Source organism: Astyanax mexicanus, chromosome 15 (genome assembly GCF_023375975.1).
Source record: "Astyanax mexicanus isolate ESR-SI-001 chromosome 15, AstMex3_surface, whole genome shotgun sequence".
In the NCBI taxonomy this organism is placed as follows: Eukaryota; Metazoa; Chordata; class Actinopteri; order Characiformes; family Acestrorhamphidae; genus Astyanax; species Astyanax mexicanus.
In genome coordinates, this window is record NC_064422.1 from 34,628,832 (window position 1) to 34,654,693 (window position 25,862).

Genomic DNA, 25,862 nt, shown 5'->3' on the forward strand with positions numbered 1-25,862 from the left:
CCCAGTGTCTTTCTGACAACTTCATTTGACCGCATGAATGTCACCTTGCTTCTCCTGGGAACTGACGGAAAAACAATTTCACAACTTCCTCCACTCTTTCTGTTTGTTTTGTGCTGAGGAAACCCAACGTCTCTGATTTGAGCAATTTCGAGACTGACGTGCCTCAAGCTCAGCTGTGAATTTCAGACAGCTGACTCTGCTGATGCTCCATCACCAGAAGAATGAAATACAAACCTTTCTTTCCTCTGTGGCACTGTCTAATTGAATTTAACACATGTTCCCCATTGTTTTTGCCTGATTGAAAACAAGTGTCTTCCATTAATTCAATAATGGGATTTAGTCCAAATGATTGCCCTATTAGGCAGAAACGTGCGTTTGGGCTCGCATTCATTTGACTTCATCTCAATGTACCGTGCTTTCACTCCACAGGTAATTATACTGGAATTAATGTCACATGTAGTAATTGGATTCCAAAGCAAAGATTCCTCATAATAGCACTCGTAATGAGAAAAAACTCCCCGCATAGAAATCCCGTATTAGAACATGAAACAGTGTTGGCACACAAAGTTCGGCGGAGGGATCATTATACAAGAAAGTCTCTGTATGGGGTCGCTCTTTGATCCGGGCACCTCAAAGCCTCGCGGCACAGAATGCCATTGTGCGGCAGCCGCCGGGGGAATGGCTAACCAGTGTTCGCCGGTACTGGCATAAAAGATCCACTTTGCCTATGCGCTGCGGCGTTCTTTGTAGTTATCGTGAGGGATGGTGGCTTTTTAGCAGATTATTACCCAATGATGCAAACAGCTGCGAACACAAGATATTGTAAATGGAAAACAAGCGAAGTTTGATGTGTTAGGGTGAGTTCTTTCATAAGATCTTAACAATTGGTATAAATCATTCTTATAAAACATGCTTTTTGGCCACATAAATGGTAATAATCTGCAACAGTCTGCACATGTGCAATATAGCATACAGTACAGTATATAGATCAGCCATTATGTTATTAGTAGTTGATAGGTGACTTGAAAAACCTTGACTTCTAGATCTTGCAAGGTGTAGAAGCAAATTAGCAGAACTAAGGCTATATAAAAAAGAAAATCTTTGGAAATATATACAGGTATCTAGTCATGCTGACACACCAAGCTCAGCCCAGTTTGAAAGCATTTTGTCCTAATCTTGTCTATGTGGAAAAGCCACCAGAAATGGATGCCCTCTTTGCTCAAAACCATTGGGTCTTGCCATGGAAAAGAAGCCATTGATTTGTTGAATTGTGACAACTGGAACAGAACATCTCCTAAACATCAACCACGTCTTTTGAGTTTTTTTTTTTAAGTTTGCAATAGTCAGTAACTACCAGATCTGAAGCGTCATTGATGCGATACATGGAGAATCCAACTCAAACCTTACATGGTCTACAACAATGGCTACAACAGTCTTGGTGCCAGAGAGGTCTTATTGAGTCCTTGCCACAATGGGTCAGATCTGAACCTGCTAAATGTTGCTGTAGGTAGGTGGTATTAATGTTTTGGCAGATCGATGTACTGTATATGCATTCAAAATTCATATTTTTTTTAGACTGTTTGTCAGACCTTTGCTACAAAAACAACCTCTACTCTCATGTAAAGGCTTTGCACCTTCACGTTGTCAGAGCGTTGTTTTGAGAGTTTAACGGAATTTAGCCACTAAAAATGCATTAATCCACTCATTAGCGCTTGAGGTAGTGATGCTGTATGGAGTTCTGGATCACAAATGCCAGTCCAGCTCATGTCAGCCCTTTTTGGTTTCAGTTAAAGCTCCATTGCTCTAGAGAATTCAGTTCCACTGTTCCTAAGCCCCAAAAAATAGAGGGTTTTCTACACCATTAACTTGGCTTTGGCCTTGGTGACGTTAAAGTGATGGAGGTTATATGTATGTAAGTGTATGTTTTAGCATTCAGTAATCCTTAGCACAGATGAAACCACAAATTAAAAGAGGTATCTAGATATTTGTATCATTCTTGTGCATATGTTTTATTCAGTGTCATTTAATATGTACTGTGCATTGTATATATAAGAAAGTGCAACACTTGACTCATTTGAAGAGGAAAATTTGCCAGAAAACACACGCGGCACGCCGTGTATGAAGTGTCTGGAGTGACATATCAATCACCGGCAGCAGTGGCCGGGGTGTGCGTGGCTGTTTCCCTGTTGTTGTCTTCATCACGAAGAGTATTATTCCATCTGCCATGTTTGTATAAGCCATATAAATCACTGGCGCTGAGAAACACACCCAACAGTGATCATTCCGCTACAGAGGTTTGTTTTCTGACATGAAGTACACAGCTTATTCGATTCGGATTGCAGTAATGGTCTGGAGACGGCTGTGCGAGGACAGCAAATCAGTGGGAGCTTGTTCCCCTGTTAAAGGAGCGAGTCTGAAACATGGCTGACCTTTTCCATGTGTGTAGGAAAGGCAGACGGAGCTGGGCGCCGGGCGCCGTTCGGGGACCCACCGCGGCGAGAGGGGCGAGCGGCAGACCAAAAACAAATGGAAAGAAGCAGCAATCAATTTGCTGTGCAGAGCAACTGTTAGAAATCTGCCCATAGTTATTCCAGCTAGTTAAAGTTTAATGCTGCTGCTTCTCCAGCCTGCCAGCGAGGCAGGGTTGCTCTCGGTGCTGTGCACGCAGTTTGTGTGTGTGTGTGCGTATGCGTATGCGTATGTGTGTGTGTGTGTGTTTGAGCATATCATAAATGCGCATTCACTGTGTGCCAGCTAATGGCAGATAGTGCTGATCACAGTTTTCTGTTGAAAATATGGCCAATAATGTATACTATATGAAGTTTGCTTTAAATCTATATTCCATTAGATGTGCATGTGCATCTGGGTGGGTGAGTGTGTGCCAAGGGAGGGCCTATGTGTGTGTAGGTGTGTATGTGTGTGTTGTGTGTATGTCAGCAAAACATTGTGTAGCTCTGCTTGATTTTGTATGTATTAAGGCAAAAAAAAAAAATCTTGCTCTTTTGTAAAACCAGAAAAAGAATAGAAAAAAAGTATAGAAAAATAGACATTTTGTACGTGTGATATTCTATATGATGCCTTTTTATCACATGTATTACAATTTCTCTTCCTTCCTGTACTAAATTTCTCTACAACCTTTTTAAATATGTCTTCCTCACTTTGAATTAAAAAGATTGTTTTATTTTCTAATATATTTTTTTTAATTGACTCTGTTTTGAATAAATAGCCTTTATTTATTTGTTCATGTGTCTTCTGTAAAAAAACAAATAATAAAAAATATATATATATATCGAGATTAGAATTTTAATAACCTGCATAACCAAATTAAAGCTAGAGCTCTCAGAAAAATAGGAAAATAGCCAGAAGTCCTCTTTGGTTAAGAAAATCTATTCATCCGTCTTCTTATACACTTTGTACACTCCTGTTCAGGGTTGCATTAGGTTCGGTGTAAGGGTGGGCGATATGTAAATATGTAAATATGTAAATATATTATATCACAATATAATAAAGAAAGAAAAGGCTGTGTACTAAGTATGGTACAGTTTATAATTATATTTTGGGATAAGTATTGGAGTCTTGCAACTGATTACAATCAAATTTAGCAGTATGTTTGGACATGTGAACTTCTCTAGATATAACCATCTATATTATCTTTCTGAGGAAATTGAGCTACAATAGTTCTTCTTTGGGATCTTCTTTCGCTCCCCACCTGTGTCAGGTGTCTTTGGCCAGCTAAAGACACTGCAACCCATTCACCAGTTGTCCTTCCATCCAACTGACCATTTTTGGGGGGGTGGAGAAACCTCTTACCCAATGATTTAGCCTAAACTTCTCTTCTCCAATTTTTCTATAATTTCTTTTACTGCTTCCAATAAAGATAATCAGTGTTATTCACTTTTAACACCCCCACTCTCAGTGGTTTTAATGTTACGGCTGATTGGTGTAAACCAGTACAGTAAGTAGCATGTATGATCTCACACGCTGTCATTGCCTAAGCGCCTCTTGTTTCAGCAGGGCTCAGTAAAGCCAGCCTGCCTCCATCCTTTTTTATCCCTATGAATTTCCACGCCTCTAATTTCTGCACTCTCCAGCCCTCGCCTTATCCTCCTCATTAATATTTAAACCCACACCTTCTGCAAACTCACAAAAAAGTGGGAGAGGGGATTGTGTTCTCAGGGATCCCTTAATCCCCAGAATTAGCAGTTTAATAGCAAGAAGCCATTTGTAGATTAGAGAGATCAGACTCGCGGGACCTTCCTTTATACTCACTACTTAAATACTTAGAATTCTAATGCCGCTACAAGACCCCATTTAAAGTCACCCTTTCAGCCCTGCGTTGTCCTCACCCCATGACAAAGACTCCGAAAGGACTCCGGCACGAGGACGCGGAGTAAAATTTTGGTGTGTGCCTGTGCTTGTGTTTGTGTGTGCGCTCAGGCACAATATGCTGTATATTAGCCATTTAATTCAGTACAAAAAGTCTATTCTGTGTGAGTGTTGTAAACTATTTGACTGAATTAACTACATATGGGACTTGGGGAAGGTGAAGAAGCCTTTGAATCCTGCTCATACATATGTATACTATGTATCCTCAGTGTTAATGTCTTATTTGAGTTTTTTTTTTCCCCTCTTTTCCTCCTCTCCACACAGCTGATTTGGCATTCCTTGCTCGTAGCAGTAATATGTGGTAAACAAGGCTGCTTTTGGGGCACGAGTTAGCTCTCTAACAGCTCGTGAAAAGCGCGGGATCAAACCGCCGCTATCTCTTCTCATTTTCATATCGTTTGCCCAAGATGACAACTGTCTATTTCAGCAGTGGGATGAGATAAAGTCACATTCAGGAAAGGCTGTGTGTGTTTTTAATAATCATCTGACTGGAAGTAATTTAGTCTCATGCTTATGTGGAGATGGTATCTTTGTGGCCTCGGCTGCGTGTGCCGGCAGCCGGCCTGGTGTGAACGAGCAGGATTAGCACGAGCCTAAAGAGCTGTGAAATTCTCTTTGGAGACCCCCCCCCCCTCTCTGTTTCCCCCCTCCCCCCAAATAATCAAAAACAAAGCAGGGCTTTTTTCAGTATGATTTGGTAAGTAATTAAATTTGCTGTGACATGTTAAAAGATTATTCTGTCATGTCTCCTCACCAAACATTCCACCATGTTTTTTTTTTTTTTTTCACCTTTTTTCTTCTTCTTCTTTTTCGTCTTTGTTCCTTCTCTTCTGAAACGTTCATTCATGATATTAAGTGCAGGAAATGACTTGCGCTTGAGAACCCTCTGAAATTGAATGAGTCCGAGGCGATGGATTGCATGCCATTCATTTAGAGGGAGGGTATATATATATATATATATATATATATATATATATATATATATATATATGTGTGTGTGTGTGTGTGTGTGTGTGTGTGTAGGTGTGGGGGTAGTAATGCAGAGTGGCTTTTGCCTCGCGGCCGATAAATTGCTGGTGCACTAAATCTTTAGAGGGTTGGAGGGTGAAACACATATTGCAGGTAGCCTGCAGTGATGCAAGTCTTTTTATTAAGCAACTCTGTGCTATAGGACACGGTCAATGTGCTCCGATCCCCTCATGCCTTTGTGTTCCTTTTCATGCTGGCTCATACCTGGCTCTCATGTTAATGATACATGCTTTACTGAGCGTCTTATCGCCAGAGAAGAATGACCTCTCCAAGACGCATCAAATATTTAGATTTAAATAGCCACAGGAATGTGTTTTAGGAGAGAGATTCCAGCTTGACCTGTATTTGTACTGTATGTACCCGTTTTTTACTACTAATATAAAAAGTGTCTCTAATAACTGTGTAGTTACACATGCATATCACAGATTTATAACAGTACAAGTTATGTAATTGACGTGTAGTTTAATCTTGATTTTGTGTAATATAGTTTAACAGCGCATGGTGTGATAATGATAATGAACATTTACTATTTTTGCTGCAGTCACATCTAGATTAATACAGGAGGCCCCGCTGGTCATCTCAGCCCTTTTCAGCTTTCGTGATTCCGTGTTTAAACAAACCTCAGCATCTCTCTGCAGTAATTTAACTCACCATGGGTAGTGTAGAAGTCAGTGTTCAAACAGTACAGAATTAGCAGAGACTGGCTGTATTGTGAAGTCACACACCAGCATCAAAGTGGTGTGTGTTTATGTGCACTTACTAATTGCAGAAAATTCAGATTTTGTAAGTATTCCAATCAACACGTTTACATTCACTTTGGTTATTAGATGGAAAACCTTGTTATTGGTTACTTTGCATCCAGGCAGTAATCTAAAAGAAGCATCTTCTAATTTTACTTGTATATGTAGATTCTGCTTTTTTTTGTAATCTCTAATAGTACAGCACACTGCTCTTCGTACAGCATTCTCTGCGCTGCTGCAAAAATTCCTGCCTAGAAACCCCAAAATGCTAACAAGCTAGCTGCAAGCTAACACGGTAATCATTATTATAAAACTCTACAGTTGAGTACAATACAAATTCCATACAATACAGATTCACTGTGATGCAATTCAGATCAACACTCTACATCATATATTGCTACACCTTCAACAGTTTACTGGAACCGTACGTCCAATCAGGACTAACCCACACCTTTACGCAGATAACCCAACCACTTAGGTGGAGATAAGAGCTTTTCTCCTGAGTGCACAGCTCTTCTCTGTGTTTAAAGCGGTCCCTGCAGTCGGTTGCGTCTGCAGTCTGCGCAGAGGGAGAAGTTTGGTGTAGTCGGGGAGGGGATGGTTGTTGTCAGGTTGGATGTGCCGCTGGCTGGTGACACAGCTGCACTGGTCCGGATGACTTCAGAAGGCGCTGGGATGGAGCTGGCGGCCGGCTCTCGGGCTGCGCCCACCCGCCCTCCTCCCGCTCGCCCACCCCTCCGTGCCAGCTGTTCGCCGTCGCTGTGCTGGAGTGCAGTGGCGTGCTGCGCAGGCCGTGCGGATGCAGCCTGTGCCAGTGGGCATTAGAGATCCAGAGAGAGGGGCCTCATACCTCACACCTGTTCAGCACTGACACACACACACACACACACACACACACACTGCTGCTGCTCACTGTTTATCAAGCCTCTCTGTGGGCTGCCACGTTTGTGATGCTGCCGAGGTGTTGGCACGATTTAACTTTCATTCTGCACTGACTTTTATATTAGTGAACACAGTCACTTTATGGTTGATGTAAGAGAGTGATGACAGAGTTAACTCCTCATCTTCTGAAGTCACAGTGTTTTCCTGTGATAAAATAGAGTAATTTAGATGTGAATTAGATTTAAGTTAATTAATTATTTCGATTTTTTACACTAGCTTGTTGAAATGATTAGATCAATTATATCAAGCATGTGTATTCTGGCACAAATGTGTTTTTTTAAGGAACCTTGTTTCGTAAATGAACTTTGAGGAAGTTTGAGGAACTTCCGCATGAAGTCAGTAGGACAGACCTACAACCTGAAACAAATTAATAATAATGAAATTTACATGTACTTGGCAATGTAACTAGGCAATAGATTGTGACTACTGGAAGGGCTAGAAGGGTGTAAAGCCCCCCAGCATCGAGCAGTGGAACTGTGTTCTCTGGAAAGATGGTTCTGAACTCACATCCCAAACTCACTAATTATCTTGTAGCTGAACACAATCAAATCCTTACATAACTTTCATTCTGCACTTTTGAGTCTCTACTGAAGTTGATAAAGTGAATGCAGTCACTTTATGGTTGATGTAAGAGAGTGATGACAGAGTTAACTCCTGATCTTCTGGAACTAACAGTGTTTACCCATGTTAACATAGTGTAATTTAGATATAATTTAGATGTAATTAAGTATTTATAATGTATCACACTAGTTTGTATAATTGATTAGAGAAATAATGTCAAATGTGTGTATTCTAACCTAAAATATTTTAAGATATTTTATATTTGAATTTAATGAAAATGTAATGTTTCTAAAAAAAAAAAAAAAGGTGGCAAAAGGTTATTTTAAAGTAATGCCTAAAACAACCAGGTTACCTAAAAAAACTTTCAATGAATCGTTATGTAAGGAATCTTGTTTGTAAATGAAATTGAATTTTGTGGACAAATACCGTTTGAGGAACTTCCACATAAACTCTGAAACTTTAGATAAAACTTGTGAAACATAATGAAACTTACGTGTAAATGTGATTTTCTGAAATCCACCAATTATACATAAGAGGCTGCTTACAGACACACAAATCCACCAGTCAGACAAGGGAGGCAGACCGGATTGCTCGTTTTTATAAGTCTGGACGGGAGTGACGTACAGAGTTAGGATTCAGTACCATGGAAAAACGGAATCGTTTGATTCAGGAATTTTTTTAACTGTATTTCTGTGCTGTGTTACCACAAAGATATTAATATAAACGCACAGAAACACTGCAGTTGACCCACCCCTGTGTAAGTGGACTGTAATGGGTTAATAACAATTTAAAAGCATATCAACTGCTTATTTGTTTAATTAAAAAGTGTGAAATGGATTGTGTAAGTGTAGTGAAACATGATGTTATTTCCACCTCTCTTCGCCCCCAGCATTTAGATATACAGAGTTTTTATCTGATGCTCCCAACAGGCTTACAATGCTAGTGATAGGGGCATAGTGTTGCCCATGCAGTAAATCACTGTTTTTACACTAGTATAAGTGCTTAATGCAGCTCCACTCCTAACTGAGGTAGTTCTCTGGTGCTGCCATCATGAAATTAAGTCATAATAAATCGACAAAAAAATATTTTTACAGTCTTTTCCCCTGTCCTACCATTAATTTGTGCTCGTCAATTGAATTATCATGACTAAATTTCAAGATGTCAGCTCCAGGAGAAATACCTAAAGCTACTATGTGTATAAACATAGTTTTTAATAAACTATCTGTGCACTTTCAAGTTATTAGTGCCTCATTTTTAAAGTAAGGGCTCTCAGAATTCTACCAGTGAAGTGTGGAGCTACTTTGAGCTAGTTAATGGTGTAAAAATAGTTATTTGTTTGTGTGAACAACTCTATGCCCCTATTACTAGGATTTTAAGCCTGTTGGGAGCATCAGCTAAAAGCTCTGTCTTTCGGAATTCCGGGGTTTAGCAGAGGTGGGATATCTGGCTATCGATAATGAGTTTGACTCATCATCATGTTTCATTACATCTGAAGTCTATTTCACACCAGATTTTTCTATTAACTGTCCTTTAACTTTCACATAAGACTGAATGTTATTTGTATATTATTTTTTATCAAGCTGCATGTTTTCACCCTTTTCTAAGCTTTTTTCTAAACACTTGATCCGGTCTTTTGTGTGTGAGTGTGTTGAATAAGAGCGTAGAGAGCAGAAGAGCAGCTCTGTAATCTATGTACTGTATACAGTTGGCATCGCTGCTTCCTTGAGAGAGGCTGAATTACCTGCAAGGCTGAGGATAAATCAACATTGACGCAGGAAAGAAAATTTACGCGTCATGCTTGATTGATATTACAGAACTGCTCAATTGTACACGACACCACCTCTGTGTCAGAGTCCTTCAGCCCCCCCACATTTCTCCACTTCCCCATTTCCTCACAGAAATGCAAGATGAGTTTGTTCACTCATTCTCCTCTCTTATTTACTGAGTGCTTGGGGAGAGAAATGAAGTTTATGGTAATGGCGTGATGTCAAGCAGGCCAGGGAGCGCCGTTTCCGTCTGAGTGCCTTCTTCCATTCTTTTTTTTTTTTACCCTTTTTTTTTTCCTGTGCATCTCTTCCTTACTGTATCCCAGTGTGATATTTACTATTTTCAGCCAATAACAAGTGATGATGTAAATGTAATTGTGTAACTCATGCTCTATGTACAGATTCTCACAAGAGAAATCAGTGCATATTCAACTAAATGATCAATTCAGGATTTGTACAATGTGTACTAAACCCTCATATGTATTCACAATTACTGACGCAACTTACAAGATCAAAAATCTAATTATATGAGCATGTTTTTATTACCTGAATCTGCACCTCAACATAACTGTTTTTTTTTTTCCTTTTTTGGTTCTATGTGCTTCTGCCCTTGATTTTCCCAGCCATGTGCTTTTTTTTAAACATATGGCATTCTTTTGTTATTGTACTGTCTCCGCCCTAGCCATTAGTGTTGTCACCTTTTGTCTTTGTAACCCCGCCCCCTCGTTTCCTGGCCCAGGTGTTCCTCAGCCTCCTCGTGTGTTTAAGCCCCTCTGTTTCAGTCTTCAGTGTGGGGTCTTTTGCGTGATACTTTGCTGTGCACGAGGTTTTTTTTGTGTGTGTATTTTGCATTTCCGCTGTTTTTTTTCTGTTTTGCTTTGCTTTATTTTCTTCATATTCTTTACATTAAATGTATATTTCTGCATTTACGTCCATCCTCTCATCCTTCCTATGTGACAGCCGAATCCTAACTATTACCTACACATAACATAACCTTAAATATAACCAAAAACCTAACCTACCCTTATTCTTAACTTTAACCGAAACTTAATCAATCCTTTAAATTAACCATAACCAAAATGTAACCAAACTCTTATCCCTAACCTTAGCATTAATCACATCCTAAACTCAACCTACCCTGTTCCCTAACCCTAACCCTAAAGGTCTCATTCCATCATTTTTGCATTCATTTCAAAATGTTGAGTTGTGGTCCTATTCAATTTTACAGCTGTAAAACTCAAAGGACAAGATGTTTTAGAGATACAGCCTTAGTTATAAAGATATAGCTATGTGCTAGTTAAAGTTAACCCTTAAACATCGCGTAACGTCAAACTTTCCGAGGTCTCTGTAAAACATGGAAATGGAGTATTTTCTTGGTAACACTATACAATAAGAGTACATTAATTAACATTACGTACTTCACAATGTCGCATCTAATCATTATTTGACAATAGTTAAGACCTTATTAATAATGACAAATGTCTTAACTAATGTCCCAATTCATTATTATTTACAATATTCTTGCACGTTAAAATGTTGCAGTGTTTAATAATGTCTTAACTAGTGTCTGTTAATAATCAGTTGAGACATTACTGAGCCATTTAACAATGTTTATTACTGTTGTAATAAGTACTGTTAATTAATGCACCCTTATTGTAAAGTGTTACCATTTTCTTTTCGTAGCTATTGCAGACAATGGGGGTTGAAGAACAGCATGCATATAGAAGTCAGAGGTACCTATTTTATTTCACAATTAACAAGAAAAATTTAACCTAAACTTAACCTTTAAACGTAACCAGAATTGAACCAAATCCTTATTTTTAACCCTAGCCTTAATATTGACCATAACCTAAACTTCTTAACGTAACCTTAACCATAACCAACATAAACATAACCATTAACCTATAGACAAAAGTTGAAGGAAACCTGCTTATTCATTAAAATCCATACTACTTAACATTCTTTCTCTCTGTAATACTGTGAGCTTTACTATAATCATCCAATAATCATTGTTTATCATTTGAAACTATAATAATAATATGATAAAGTGGATCTTAATTCAATAAATAAATGCGTGGCTCAGATTCAGGCTTCTTGTGAGATTAGAAAAACAACCTGTGTTAAGGTTAAGTGTCCAGAGCTCTGCCTCTGTGTGTCTCCTGGAGAATATTAGCAATTGTCTCGGGACGTTCGGGCAGTCTTGCCAAAATGATTTCTCTCTGCTCCCTTTCTCGCTGCCAACAGCGCGGCTTTGAACTAAGTGAAAGATGCAGGGATCGGTGGTGTTGTTTCCACCCGGAGAGTTTCCCTTGATACCCCACAGCCCCTATAAATCAGATGCATTCAGCGCACTGAAATGCAAATGTTGTTGGAGGTGAGCTTAAATTCCCTTAGAGATATATTGCATCCAGGCAGCAGCAGAGAAGTAAACCAGAACAGGCCAGATTGCTTTTGAGAATTGTATTTCCGCGTGACGTCAGAATGTACAAGTCACTGGACCAAAACCCGGAGCCAGGGAATTCACTTTAGACTCTGAACGGAGGAACGTCGAGAGCAGAGTGTTGATCTTTCTGTTTTCCTCTTCTTCTTCTCAAACACACAGGCCACCTCTCAGAAGTTTTTTTTTGCTGTGGTTTGTTTTTGATTTTGATGTTTTTTTTTTTTTGTTTCTGAGCGAGAGAGAGAAAAAGAGAGAGAGAGAGAGAGGAAAGAGGAACGAGTAGAAAGGAGTGTGTGATGGAGAGCATGATGGAGTAGCTGACGAAGGCGATGGAGCTGTGTCTCACTGCACTGTTCAGATGATGGATGGACTTTGAGCAGATTTGCTGAACATTAAAAGGCCGAGGAAGCCGCTGGGCCTTTAAGACAGGCAGATGGAGAGGGCCTGAGAGAAAGAGAGAGAGAAAGAGAGAGAGAGAAAGAGAGAGTTTTCTTTCATACCTGTTCTACACCTTACTCCAGGACACTGTTCATTAGCTGCACCAGAAGTTCTTGGCCCGAACCAAGGAACACTCATCGCTAAGGTTTAAAATGAAGCGGTCAAATGGTTCAATCTCTCCCATCACATTCATGCTGGACTAACTTTCTCTGCTCTGTGATTTTGGCACTGTTGTTGTAATAATAATAGAGCTAGTTCTTTTATTTCGTGTCTCATGCCTGAGGGGAGCATTCTGTTGATCTGTGTACCTCAAAGCCAGTCTGTGCCAATGAAATGCATTATATATAAGGGTTTTTCATAGAGACACAGTGATATGAGCATTGTGGGCTCAGGGCTCCAGACCTCACATGTGTCCCAAAAGTCTCTCAACCCATTGTTTGTTTGTTTTTTTTGGGTTTTTTTTTTTAAACATTACTATTGCATCATGATGCTAGAATATAATAGTTACCCTGGGTTATTGGGAGCATATGTATTTTACATATATTTAGAACTATTTAAGAAGTTAAGTAATGGTACCAGATACACTATTACACAATTATACTGTATTTCCACTTATCAGATTGTTCGCTTTTTTCTCATTGGGATTAAACCTCAAGCAAAACAATTCATTCAAACAGAATACAATCAGAATCAGAGTCTGAGTCAAGAGCCAAGTCATCTGGTCTGATCAGATATCAGTGTTACATAATTGTTGTAATGAGGGTTTTTGTGTGAGAAGCTCCCTCCACAGCTTTGACATCAAACCCAAACACTCTCATTTGTTCTATACAAATGTAACATACTAGAATCCCCCCTATTTTTGCTATAATTGTTTAATCTTTTCTATAAATACATGAGCTGCACATATTGAGCTAGTTTGAATGTGCAAATTTAGTTAAATATAGGGAATCTAACATATTCTGCAGACTACTTTTAGAATTCTGAAAAAGGAGAGCAAAAGCACTGTCTTTATTTAGTTTATAGATGATGTGACATCTTTTTTGCCTTAGGTTTTGTTTATTTGGCCTTTATTTAACCAGGTTAATCCCATTGAGATCACATAACTGGCCAAGAATGGCCAAGAACTGGTCAAGAATGGCCAAGAAAAACTGGTATTACTTTATTTGGATGGTCCATTATAGATGTCTCATAGATACCCGCCTAACATTCATTTGACATTCAACTGTGTGTCTATTAAATGCAAATTAACTATAATAAGTTGAATGTGACTGATTCTATATAGAACCTAATCCTACACCTAAGCCTGACATCAACCATGAACCAACCCTAAAACTTTTAATTGCCAAGTTTAATAATGGTAAGATTAGAGTTTGGGTTTGAGTTGTTGGATGTAGGGTTACATTTAATACATAATCTTTTTTTTTACCTTACAGTTTAATATACATACAGTTTATGGTTAGTTTGTTAGTAAAGTTTTACTCAAAAACATATTCAAACAATGACATAAAACATCTACACAAAGACAATCTGGACTCAGTTGACTTCACCATGGCTATAAAACTGTTAAACAGTCTTTTTTTTTTTTATCGTAATTTATTAAGTTAGGTTTTCCAGGTTTATGATGTCTTCATTACACTGATACCTACTTACGTAGTTCCTAAGGTTAGATATTTGGTCTTTAAAGTCTTTTTCTCTACGTTATATGCATTTTCTTTGTACAGTAAGTGTATCATTACAGTAGCTCAAGTAGCAATAAAAGTAAACTCTAAGCAATCCAGTATTTATAGAGCTCTTACTCTATAAATGTGCCTGTTTTCTATACAGGGAAATTCCTTCTCTACTACTACTCCCCGTATTAATTCCCAAATCAGTCATTAGTTGCTTCAGTTTAACACCTCTCAGAATCCCTCACTGTGCTAATCACCTCCAAATAAACTCCTGTAATGGCAAGCCAATTTGCTCACAATTATATATCAATTTTTTTTCCCTAATCGAACCATTGTACTCGGGTAATCACACGTTAGCCTTTGGGCTGAGGCAGGCCGGCACAGCGTGAGGTCAAATTCAATTTTGCGTTGTGAAATGAAAAATAAGCGCACACTTTCAATCATCATACCCAACGTTTATTCATCTGCTCCCCCATTGCTGTTGAGTTAGACGACTGCACGGTGGGCACACAGCAGCCTTAAAACACAAGACTGCAGGTGGCAATGAGCATTAACTAATCCTGCATTTTAAAGCAGTGCCATTTAAAACAGAACCAGGTGCTGTTGGCTGTAATATAGAGAACTTCAAACAAAATACACCGATTCTGTTTGACCAACAAGTAGACAATGCTGCCTCTACCCTTTCCTACAGGGGTTTTGACAATGAAACTGAAACACCTGTCATTTTAGTGTAGGAGGTTTCATGGCTAAATTGGACCAGCCTAGTGACCAGTCTTCATTAATTGCACATTGCACCAGTAAGAGCAGATTGTGAAGGTTCAATTAGCAGAGTAAGAGCACAGTTCTGCTCAAAATGTTGCAATGCACACAGCATTGTAATAATGTTAATGTCAGCAAACCACCAAGAAGGACCAACCACATCCAACAGGATTAACTGTGGACGCTGTAAGAGGAAGCTGTCTGAAAAGGATGTTCGGGTGCTAACCCAGATTATATCCAAAAAACATAAAACCACGGCTGCCCAAATCACTACAGAATTCAATGTGCACCTCAACTCTCCTGTTTCTACCAGAACTGTCCGTTACCACAATAAATTATTGTGGTCTAAAACCAGGTGTTTCAGTTTCATTGTCCAACCCCTGTACTTACAGCATCACCCAAACAAAACCTTCTTAAGAGAAAAGGGGGGGGGGGGGGGGTTAATATTAGTTTAGTTCATCTAGTAAACATTGAGGTCCATTTATGCTGTAATATTTTGAGAATTTTTTGGCTTGTTTGCGTGAGTAGTTTTGTAATAATTGGCAGCATTAATAAAACTACACCTACAAAGCATACAACTTTCCTGATAACTGACAAACATCTACGCATACATTTATTAAGGCTAATTATTGCTCAAATCATGTGGTCAAGATATTTGCTGAGGTGAATTTTCTTGATATTTCACCTTATTATATATTATGCATCATCGTAACAACAATAAAAAGCCAGGTTTCTATCTAAACATTCTGCAAATGTTACTCTATATGTATTTGGGTGCCTTTTTTAAATTTTGGCCTTTTTCCTTGTAAAACTCTATAGATGGGAGAGTCAGATTGTAGACGCACTCTCTGAAAATCACACCTAATGTGATGTTGGTCAGCACAGGCCGATATATCTGAGCTGGGGTTCTGTGCTTTTCACTGATCTAATTGTTTACCCAGTGATGCTCCATTAGAACCAGTTGGAAAAGAGACACATTGCGATGCTTGTTGCTATCTTACACCCTGTCAACAACCTTTTTTTGGATGCCTTATGCCCACACAGTTAAGGAATATATCTACACTGATGGGTGGTCTGGAAGTGAGGTGTGTTGAAGTAAATTTCTGGCATGTTTTTTTTTGTTTTTTTTTTTTACCTTAGCGTGAGACATACAGGTGCACCACTGACTGATTTAAACCCTGACAACAGTCAACAGTCAGCTATGTCTATGTTAGTCATGCAGGAGTGCTGTATGCCTTGCAAAACACACCCATGCTTAATTAAGATATTTAGTTGGTGCCTTTTGCGCATTTTGAGCTACACAAGGCATACTTTTTGCCCATTACAACACCAGACTGGTGTACTATAGATCGCTAAAATAGGGCCCCCTTGTGTAAGGGGAGCTCATATATATGGGGATTGGGTAACTGGCCTTTCCAGTCACGTTAAACATAAGATAAATATGTATGTCACTTCTTATGGAAGAGTTGGGAGCTATGTAGCCTTAAACAAATCTGTTTCAAATAGGTTTCAGTATGACAATATGTTCATAAAAGCTTGAAAGGAAAGTTGCATTATTCTCCCTACCCCTCTTCAGTTCAGTAGTTGAGGAGGTGAACTAGTGCAAGACATTTTGATGAGACTCAGATCAATGATGCAGCCAAACTCAGATATCAAGGATGCTGAAGAAATATCTCTTTGGCCTGCACCAAGTCAATATGGCACGCCTCGGCTCCAGATCTGCCACCTTTTTACGCTTGGGCATTGTGGCACTGCCAGGAACAGCTGCACCTGTCTCACTGGAGAGCTGCCTGGCCAGAGAGCTGGTGCGGGATCTGACAGATAGGTTAACAATAAAGTAATAACAGTACTCTGAGGCCTAGCAGCCTGCGCCACCAAACTGTAGATCTCGTCTTGGATGCAAGCTGAGAAACATCTGTTTACTGGGCAGCAGGAGAGAGAGTCTAGTCATTTTGGCCAGACGTCAGCATGAGCAAATCCTCCTGTAATCCTGCACGCTCCAGCCGGGAATAGAGTTTTCTCTCTCTCTCTCTCTCTCTCTCTCTCTCTCTCTCTTCAGGCAGTCTTCGTGGTATTCACTGCGAGCGTGCAAACTGAGATTGGTGGGCTAGAAAAGCCTGTTACTCAGCTGCTGTTTAGGCCAATTAGATTAATTTAGCTCTTGATCTAGACCATAAAGGCTGGCCAAAGTGTTTATATGGCAGAGATTCCTTCAGGGTGGCAGGGAGTTAACCAGCATACAGATGAGGCATTTAGTCATCTCCTATAAGCCACCATCTCATCAGGGCTTTACCCGTAACCCCTGATAGGAAGCCGATGTGAGACGTGAATATGAAAATTAAATGACGGCTGATGAACAGTGATGAAAACACAAAGGCCTAATAGTGGCTGAGTACAGTAGCAGTAGCTTTGTGTATGTTTTTTCTTCTCTAGTTCAATTCAGTTCAGCACTCTGTGAGCAAAACTCATACAGTTTATTGAAATGACCATTATGGCTGTTTTGAATATTTGATTGATCCTTCTTATTTTATGTATTTTATTTTAAATTAAAAAAAATCCATTAAAATGTACTGATATTAGGATGAATCTACAATGTTCAGTTGTTAGCTTTTTTTTTTTTTTTTTTTTTTTTTTTACTTTTATCCATTTCTGTGTTGTATTTTTCGGGCCCGATCTAAGCTCTAGTGTTAATGTGTTGGGCACAGCAGTGCTGCTGGAGTTTTTAAACACCTCTGTGTCACTGCTGGACTGGGAATAGTCCACCAACCAGATGTATCCAGTCAACAGCATCCTGTAGGCAGCATCCTGTGGGCAGCGTCCGGCTGCCACTGATAAGGAACTACAGGCTGACTTACAAAAACTAAGCAGCAATGGATTCACTTCTGTCTGTGATTTTACATCTACATTGAGGAGCAGCGAAGTATCAGTGTCTATCTAATAGAGTAGACTGTAAGTGAACACAGTGTTTAAAAACTCCAGCAGCACTGCTGCGTCTGATCCATTCACTCACACCCAACTCAACACACATTGACAAACCATCATATTAGTGTAATTGCAGCTCTAAAGAAAATGATCTACTATCCTGTGGGGTGCTGACAATTGATAAAAACATATACCATGTATCTGGCAGACAGAAGTAAGTCAAATTAAGGCAAGTAGCTGAGGTGTGGACCAGTGAACTGATTCATCAATAATAACAATGATAACAATAATAACAAAACGGCCGTTTTGGTTGAAGGACATATTATCCCAGGTAGTGAAACTGTCCATTGCCAGAGTGGGGAACAAAAGACTGCAGCAGGGCAGCACTGTCCTTGTCAAAACAGACAGATAGTGAAATTACAGTGCAGACGATAGCAGGATGTATTCTTTTCTCTTCTAATGCGAGCTAAAGAGAGCCAAGCGCCGGCTCACTTGTCTTCAGAGCTGTTAAACTCTAATGCATTTAATAGGAGATCTTTTTTTTTTTTTGGCACAAGGATTTTGGTTTCAGACTTGGGAGGCACAACGTGAGTTCAGCAATGAATAAGTGATGAGCCCACACTGCTTGATCTGAGGATGTTGCAGCTCGCGAGCATTGTTGCCTAAAGCCTTGATCAAAATGGAATTTTACACATCAGGTAAAATCTGAGATCTGTACAATGCTCGCATAAGAGATGGGATCTCAGGGCCGGATAACTAACTGAGAACTAACTTGCCTTATAAACACACGCACCACCATTTTACAGCTTTTTAGCAGATCTGTGAGGGGAAAAGCAGGGTCGGAAGTTTTGGTTACTGATAAATAATTGAAAAATATGTATTTGGGCAAAAATAGGATTTTTAAACCTTTAGAGTCTGTACTACAAATGTGAATTTTCATTTTAATCATAATTTGCAAGTGTAAATAATTCATCTGAACACAGTGCAAGTGTTTATGGGACAGCTGAAATGAATTACAGTTAATCAAATCAAATCAAATGTATTTATATAGCACTTTTAATACAAGTGATGTTGATAAGCAGCCTTACGAAAAGAAAACTTAATCGCAGGACGGAAAATTAGACAAAACACCCACTGACCAACAAGACAAAAGAGGCAAAACAAAACTCCTTTAGAGCTTAAGGAAAAATAAACCTTAAGAGGAACCAAGAATCACATGTACCTTATATTATCACATGTACTATTAAGGCTAATATGTAAGGGGGGACCCATCCTCCTTTGGTCAGAAAACAAAAAGTCTTTATACATCTACATAAGTCTAATATATTCAGGTGAATATCAACACCAGCAGTGGAAGCAGTTAGAAAATGGCTAGTTAGTGTTCATATACACTAGTATAGTATAGTAGAGAATGAGAGGACAAGTAGCTAGTCAGTCATTTGGAGGAAGAAAGAAAGATGGAACTAGTTTTGACTGGATTTATGTAAAACAAAGAATATAAAACATTATCAGAGTGTGATTATCTATCTAATAACTCCAGCAGATCTGAGTAAAACAGCCTAACTAAAGGCAAAGAGCCAGAAGGTAACATAGACACATAGGCTCCCTGAAACACCGGCATCCACCCACTCCACCATCCATCCACAAACCTGAGGGACCACGTACAGTGGGAGAACAACACCACCAGCATCTCAGTTTACCACAATTCTATATGTCCATGAACCCCTGGATCTACAGCCTTATATTACTGTAATTACCCAAAGCTAAACTAAACAAGTTAGTTAGATATTCAGGAAAATGATTCCAGAGTTGAGGCGCTTTATAAGAGAAAGCTCTTCCTGCTGCAGAGCTTCTCTGAATTCTGGGAATTACTAAGAAACCAGCACTCTGAGATCTAAGTAATCGTGGCTGGTCATAATGAGAGATAAGGTCTCGCAAATACTCAAAAGAAAGCCCTCGTAGAACTTTTTTATATTTTAACAGGAGAATATTATAGTCTTTGCAGAAATTAAGTGGAAGCCAGTGCAGTGCTGATAGTTCTGGACTAATATGGTAAAATTTTCTAGTTTTAGTGAGGACCCTGTCTGGAGCATTCTGAACTAGCTGAAGTTTACTGCTGGAACATCCTGACAGTAGCGCATTTCAGTAGTCTAGCCTTGATTATAATAAATGCATGTTCTTATTTGTCTGCGTCATGCAGGGATGTGGCATTTTTTAGCCTGGCAATGTTATAGAGGTGTAGATATATATTCTAAACTGTATGTACTCAGTGTTAGACTTAGTCTTAGAGTTTAGAAGGTATTTGAGAAGATGATGTTTTTAAAAAGGTTTTAAAAAGTGTGTCTACATATAAAAAAAATAACTGGAAATTATGTTTTTTTTCTTCATCTTGCTCTATACTAAACAGACGTAAATAAATATTGTAAAGTAAAAAAAAAAAACTATATTTTTTCATTATTTATCATAGGCTGCACACAGTCTCAATATGACCCCAAAAATAAAATAAATAAAATCAGAAAAAATAATTAAGGCACTCTAAATAATATAGTTTAAAATCTTTTAAAGATTTTCTCTGTATAATTGCATTTAGGTACATTCTTATGAGGTTCTTAAGGCTTATCTTACAAGTTTTTATTTTTTTCATAGGAAAGCTTTCATAGGAAAGATATTTCTCCCCTGAACTGTTGCTTTAACAGATAGAACAAGCATATAAGAATAAAGATGCCTTGTAGAAAACATTCACTTAAAATGTTTCAGTTGCTAAAAACCTAAAGCAAATCTTGTGTAAGGTTTTTTTTTTTTTTTCTCGTTGTGTAATAAACCTGTCCTAAAAGTGTTGACCTCCTCTTCTGGAAGTTTTGGTCCAAACTCCCCAAAACCTAAACTGTGTACGGTAACCTTCAGACTGAGAGAGGGAGTCTTCACATTGCTGTTGTTCCACCTTGCAGAGGACAAGCACCTTAGGGGATGAAGGTAGAGGAATTCCTAATGTGGAAGCCCCCTGTCAGGCTATGGCCCCTTTGATTCCCGTTTCAAACGCCGGCTCCACCAGCTGGGAATGCTGCATTTGAAAGTGACTTTCCAATAGACAACCACTTGCTTTTTTGCATACGGTTGTTATGTGCGTCCAGCGCTCTCTGAGATTTTGATAGCTTTTTATGTCAGCTTGTACTTTAAATGCCACGGACACCTTTGCCACCGTTGGCTTCAATAGCGCGTACCCCTCCGGTGCCGTCAATAGACCCCACCTTCCACCCCGCAAGTTTGTGCAGGCCTTTTTGCATTGTGTCAGTAAACAAGACTGTATCTGTCATGGAGAAGCTAAAAAAAAAAGTTCAAACCGTCTTTGAAGTTGGAGCACTGCTGCTTTGAAGTTCTCAATGTCACAGGGCATTTAAGTTCTCATAAAGGCTTCAGTGGGAGTGAAAGCCAAAAAAAAAAAAAAAAATCTTACGCTTTCCCTGAACTTGGGAGAAACTGCACCGTGCCGATCAATAACACTGTGGTAGGACGCAGCAGCTGACCGGTTATGAGTCTGATTTGCGTGGAGCGTTATGGTGGTTAAACTTCTTCTTAGGCTTTTCTTCTATTTCAGTTGTACTGATGTATCCATATGCAGGGTAAAATAACCACTAAAATATGTGGTGATCAATCCAAAAAAAACAAAGAAGAGAATGGGGTGTTGATTGTTTTTTCGGATTTTACTAAATGATATAAAAATATATTTAACTAGCTTTAACGTGTCTGTCACAAATAGAATCATGAAACTTGAGTTTGTGAGCAGTTCAGCTAAAAAAAAAGAAAAAAGTAAAGTGCAAATATTAGGACTTGTATCACTTTGTATCAAACTGGATTATAGAATCATAATATAAATGTATATATATATATATATATATATATATATATATATATTAGGGGTGGGAATCGATTACTATCTCACGATTCGATTCGATTCCGATTTTGGGGGCCACGATTCGATTCAAAATCGATTTTTGATTCAAAACGATTTGAATTATAAATATTTCTGCTTTTGGCTTATGAATCGTATTGAAAAAAAACCCTCCATAATATACACTGGTCCTGGAGCAAGTAATGTGTTACAAAAACAATAAAATGTGCAGGAATGTGGGTCCTCAGTGACAGAGGAATCACTGGGATATCACAATGACGTTAATGAACAATAAATAAATAATAAATAACACTGCTTTATTACCAGGCTACTAGCGGTGGTGTGTAGGTGACGCTGCTGGGCTGATGTGATGATAGCAGTGGAGCGCTAAAGTTCAGGAGCAGCTGCTGATTAACTAGTTAATTTAAGGTGGTTGTATTTCTTCAGAAAGGGGGCAGGAGGTGGAGAAATTAATTCATATTGTCCATTCCTTAATTCCTCTGTGATGAGGAGCTGAAATTAGCTCTGATTAGCTTATTGTTATTTTTCCGTTCCGCCTTAAATGCTGCAGCCCGCTGCCACCTGTAGCGTTATTTAAGGTGGAACTGGAAAGTTAGCTAGTTAGCTAGCTAACAGTTACTGAAACTAACTACTAGCGATCTTTTTTATGCTTGTTATGAAGCATTCTGCCATAAAACATTGAAACTACACGTTAATCTAAGGTAATATAGTGCTTGTTCTGCCATCTTACCGGTGATTCTCAAACACCTACTACGCTCTGTGTGGGTCTGGAAGATCTCCAAAGGGACAAGCGCTATCCCCAGGGTTGCCAGGTCCAACAAAAATACCCAGCCCAAAATCAGTCTAAAACCCGCCCCTCAGAATCGATTTTGGGACATTTTAAATCGATTCTGAATCGTAGTAAATGAGAATCAAGATTCTTATGTGAATCGATTTTTTGGCACACCTCTAATATATATATATATATATATATATATATATATATATATATATATATATATATATATATATATATATATATATATAGTAAAATTACACAAACACAACAAGCTATGATTATTGACTACTTTACCACAAAGTTACAAATTAACCTTTTGACCTCCACAGAAGTACCATGGAATCCTGGATTTTTATCCTTAAAAAAAGTTAAGTTCAAATGTTAAGACCTCTCTGGTTGGGTTAACTGAATCAAACTGGATTATAAAATATTTTAAATATCTAGTACAATTATACAAACACAACATATTTACATGTTGTTTGAAGCACATTGGCTTCCCACGCTAAATACATAAATATATCTTTACATTACATTACATTACATTACATTTGGCAGACGCTTTTGTCCAAAGCGACTTACAATATTGAAGTACAGAAATAATAGAAGGTAAAACAACTTCATATAGGGCCTAAAGGAGGTTGAAGGGAAATAATGGGATAGAGGAGTGAAGGCGGGGAAGAAGGAAATGAGGTTAGAAGTAGTTAGTTTGTTAGAGGTGTTAGGAGAGTAAGTGCTCTTTGAAGAGCTCTGTCTTCAGGAGTTTCTTAAAAATAGAGACAGACAGAGAATGTGTGATAGAGGGGGTTTGCCACGCCCCGCTCTAACGAAACTCGCTCAACCTTGTCCGAAAAGCGCGCTAAAAAGCGTGTTTTGCTGTTGCTGGTACAGCGTAGCTGAAGTGAAAGTGAAGTAAAAGAGCAGTCTGGTGTAGCTTGAGTTTCCTGATCGCCCTTTTTGTATCAAAATAGTTATGACAAAGTTATAACCACAAAGTTAAAATTAACTTCTCGAACTCTACAGAAACACCAAGGAATCCTGGCTTGTTATCCTCAATCATATAATTTAGGAACAGTTCAGCTTCTTTGCATTGTTTCCCATGAGTATTACTGATTATGAGTCCTTAGAGCCCATTTATACTTTATTTAACACAGAAATTGTTGTAATCGTAACTGCCCACATACTTCTATACATCCTTTACTTTGGCAAAGATAGATATTAAGCAACATTTTCTTTAGGGGAAGATCGCTAAAATAGGGACCATGGTTTTCAATATTTTAAGAAGTATGTGACTGTTATTGTATAAAAAAATACTAATCACCCCCAGTCTTAATTATCTAAGACATATTCATTAGATTTTATTTCGTTGTTTTGTGATTTGTGATGCCATAAAAAAATATTGACTTACACACCTATGCAGTACTGACTAATAATTTAGCCTACAGCAGTGTTTACATATACACTGAAACATTTGTAGCTTATTTTGAATGGCAAATGTTTCTGACAACAACAAACAAGTATAATGATGTATTTACTACAAAAATACAAAATAGGAAATGGTGTTAAATGGCTGTAAACTATGTAAAAAAAAAAAAGGTTCTCCTCCTGGCAGAGTACATGTGGCAGTTGCCATGTGTTGCTTAAACCATTGGCTACACTGCCCACACAATTTCACCACAGATAAAATTAATGGAGAGTACGAACATAAGCTCTTCCCATCTGTATTCATATTTAATGTTGATCATACATAAGCCTTTAAGGTGCAACAAAAGATAGGGGAGAGCATAAGGGGTTAAACTCAAATAAAGTGAGTAGTAGCTGCAACATTTGTGAAAATATTTTATCTCTATAGGCCCACATTTCCCCGGTTTCACCAACCCTAAAACAGAACCCTGAGGGACTCCACACAATGTGCAAAATGAAATAATGACCAAAAAATGCATTAAGAGTAACAGCACAATAATCCTCATAGTGAACATTAGGTTAAATATTATGTAATTGTTAAGTTTTAAAGGACAATTAACTCTCTCATAAGTCTAAGTATTAAAAAAAAAACAATATACAGCTTTGGGAAAAAATAAGACACTACTTAAAAAGGATGAGTTTCTGTGATTTTACCAAATTGAAAACCAAGCTGAACTGCTTGAATTTTGGCATAAAGTTATCTAAAAGCAGTGTGTAAGACTGGTGGAGGAGAACATGCCAAGATGCATGAAAACTGCGATTACAAACCAGGGTTATTCCACCAAATATTGATTTTTGAACTCTTAAAACTTTACGAATATGAACTTGTTTTTTTTGTTGCATTATTTGAGATCTGAAAGCTCTGCATCTTTTTTTGTTATTTCAGATGTTTCTCATTTTCTGCAAATAAATGCTCTAAATGACAATATTTTTATTTGGAGTTTGAGAGAAATATTGTCCGTAGTTTATAGAATAAAACAACAATGTTCATTTTACTCAAACATATATATCTATAAATAACCAAATCAGAGAAACTGATTCAGAAACTGAAGTGGTCTCATGTTGTATATAAATAATTTAACACAGGCTTCACAACTATGTTAGAGGTACAAGTGAGTAAAAAACAATACATTAATACATCAGTATAAATTATGGAACTATTAAGTACTAATGCAAATCATTAATTAGAAAATGTCAATCAAAAAGGTTCATCATCCTCAGGCTATATCTTGAGAAATGCCTGTGTAATGATATTCAGTAGCATATATCCACTTTACATCTCACCTGTAGTGCCTGTGGTAGGTTTCACCCCACTCTCTCTTCCCACTCAACTTTGTACCACAAAAATACCCTGAGAACCCAGTAGATCAGAGCTGAAACCCAGTAGATTTGTAGTAAAGCAAAGTGCACGCTGAGGCAGCTCCCGCTGGTTTGATTGGAGCAGTGGGAGAGTGTATGTGATTTACTGAAGCCTGGAGAAAGATGTACTGGGATCAGTCTCACTACCTGGATGGCTTTGAGGTGCCGGTGTGAGCTTTGATTGATGGTGTCAGAAATCTGTGCTCATTATGCTCGTGCGTTGGTTTAACTGTGTCGACAGGGACGCAGTTTTTATTATATAGCTGCCCGCATGGATTTGGTACAGGAAGTATGAATTCCCGGTGCATGCTGGGAAACCTTGAGTGACGACGTTAACCTAGAGTGTTTCAGTGCTTAATGCTAATTTAACCTTGTTTTCTCCCCAATTTAGAAGGCCAATTACCCAGTCTGTGTTCATATAAACCTGTTCTATCACTAGTGATACCCCCAACACTATGAGGCTAAAGACTAGCAACTTTTAAACTGCTGCTGATTCAGCATCACTGGGTGTTTGGTGCATTCTGAGGAAAGCACAGCAACCCAGCTCTGACACATCCAGCCAACAGATGCCTGTTCTTAACCCATTTTATAGTTTGAAGATCAAGGGTCATAAATACAGGGGTTGGACAATGAAACTGAAATACCTGTCATTTTAGTGTGGGAGGTTTCATGGCTAAATTGGAGCAGCCTGGTGGCCAATCTTC

At 38.5% G+C, this 25,862-nt stretch overlaps 1 protein-coding gene across 10 annotated transcripts in view; it reads left to right on the forward strand.

Annotated features, from left to right (window-relative positions):
• Positions 1–25,862, forward strand: part of rbfox3a (RNA binding fox-1 homolog 3a) — a 726,874-nt gene that overhangs the window by 490,479 nt on the left and 210,533 nt on the right. The window lies entirely within an intron of this gene.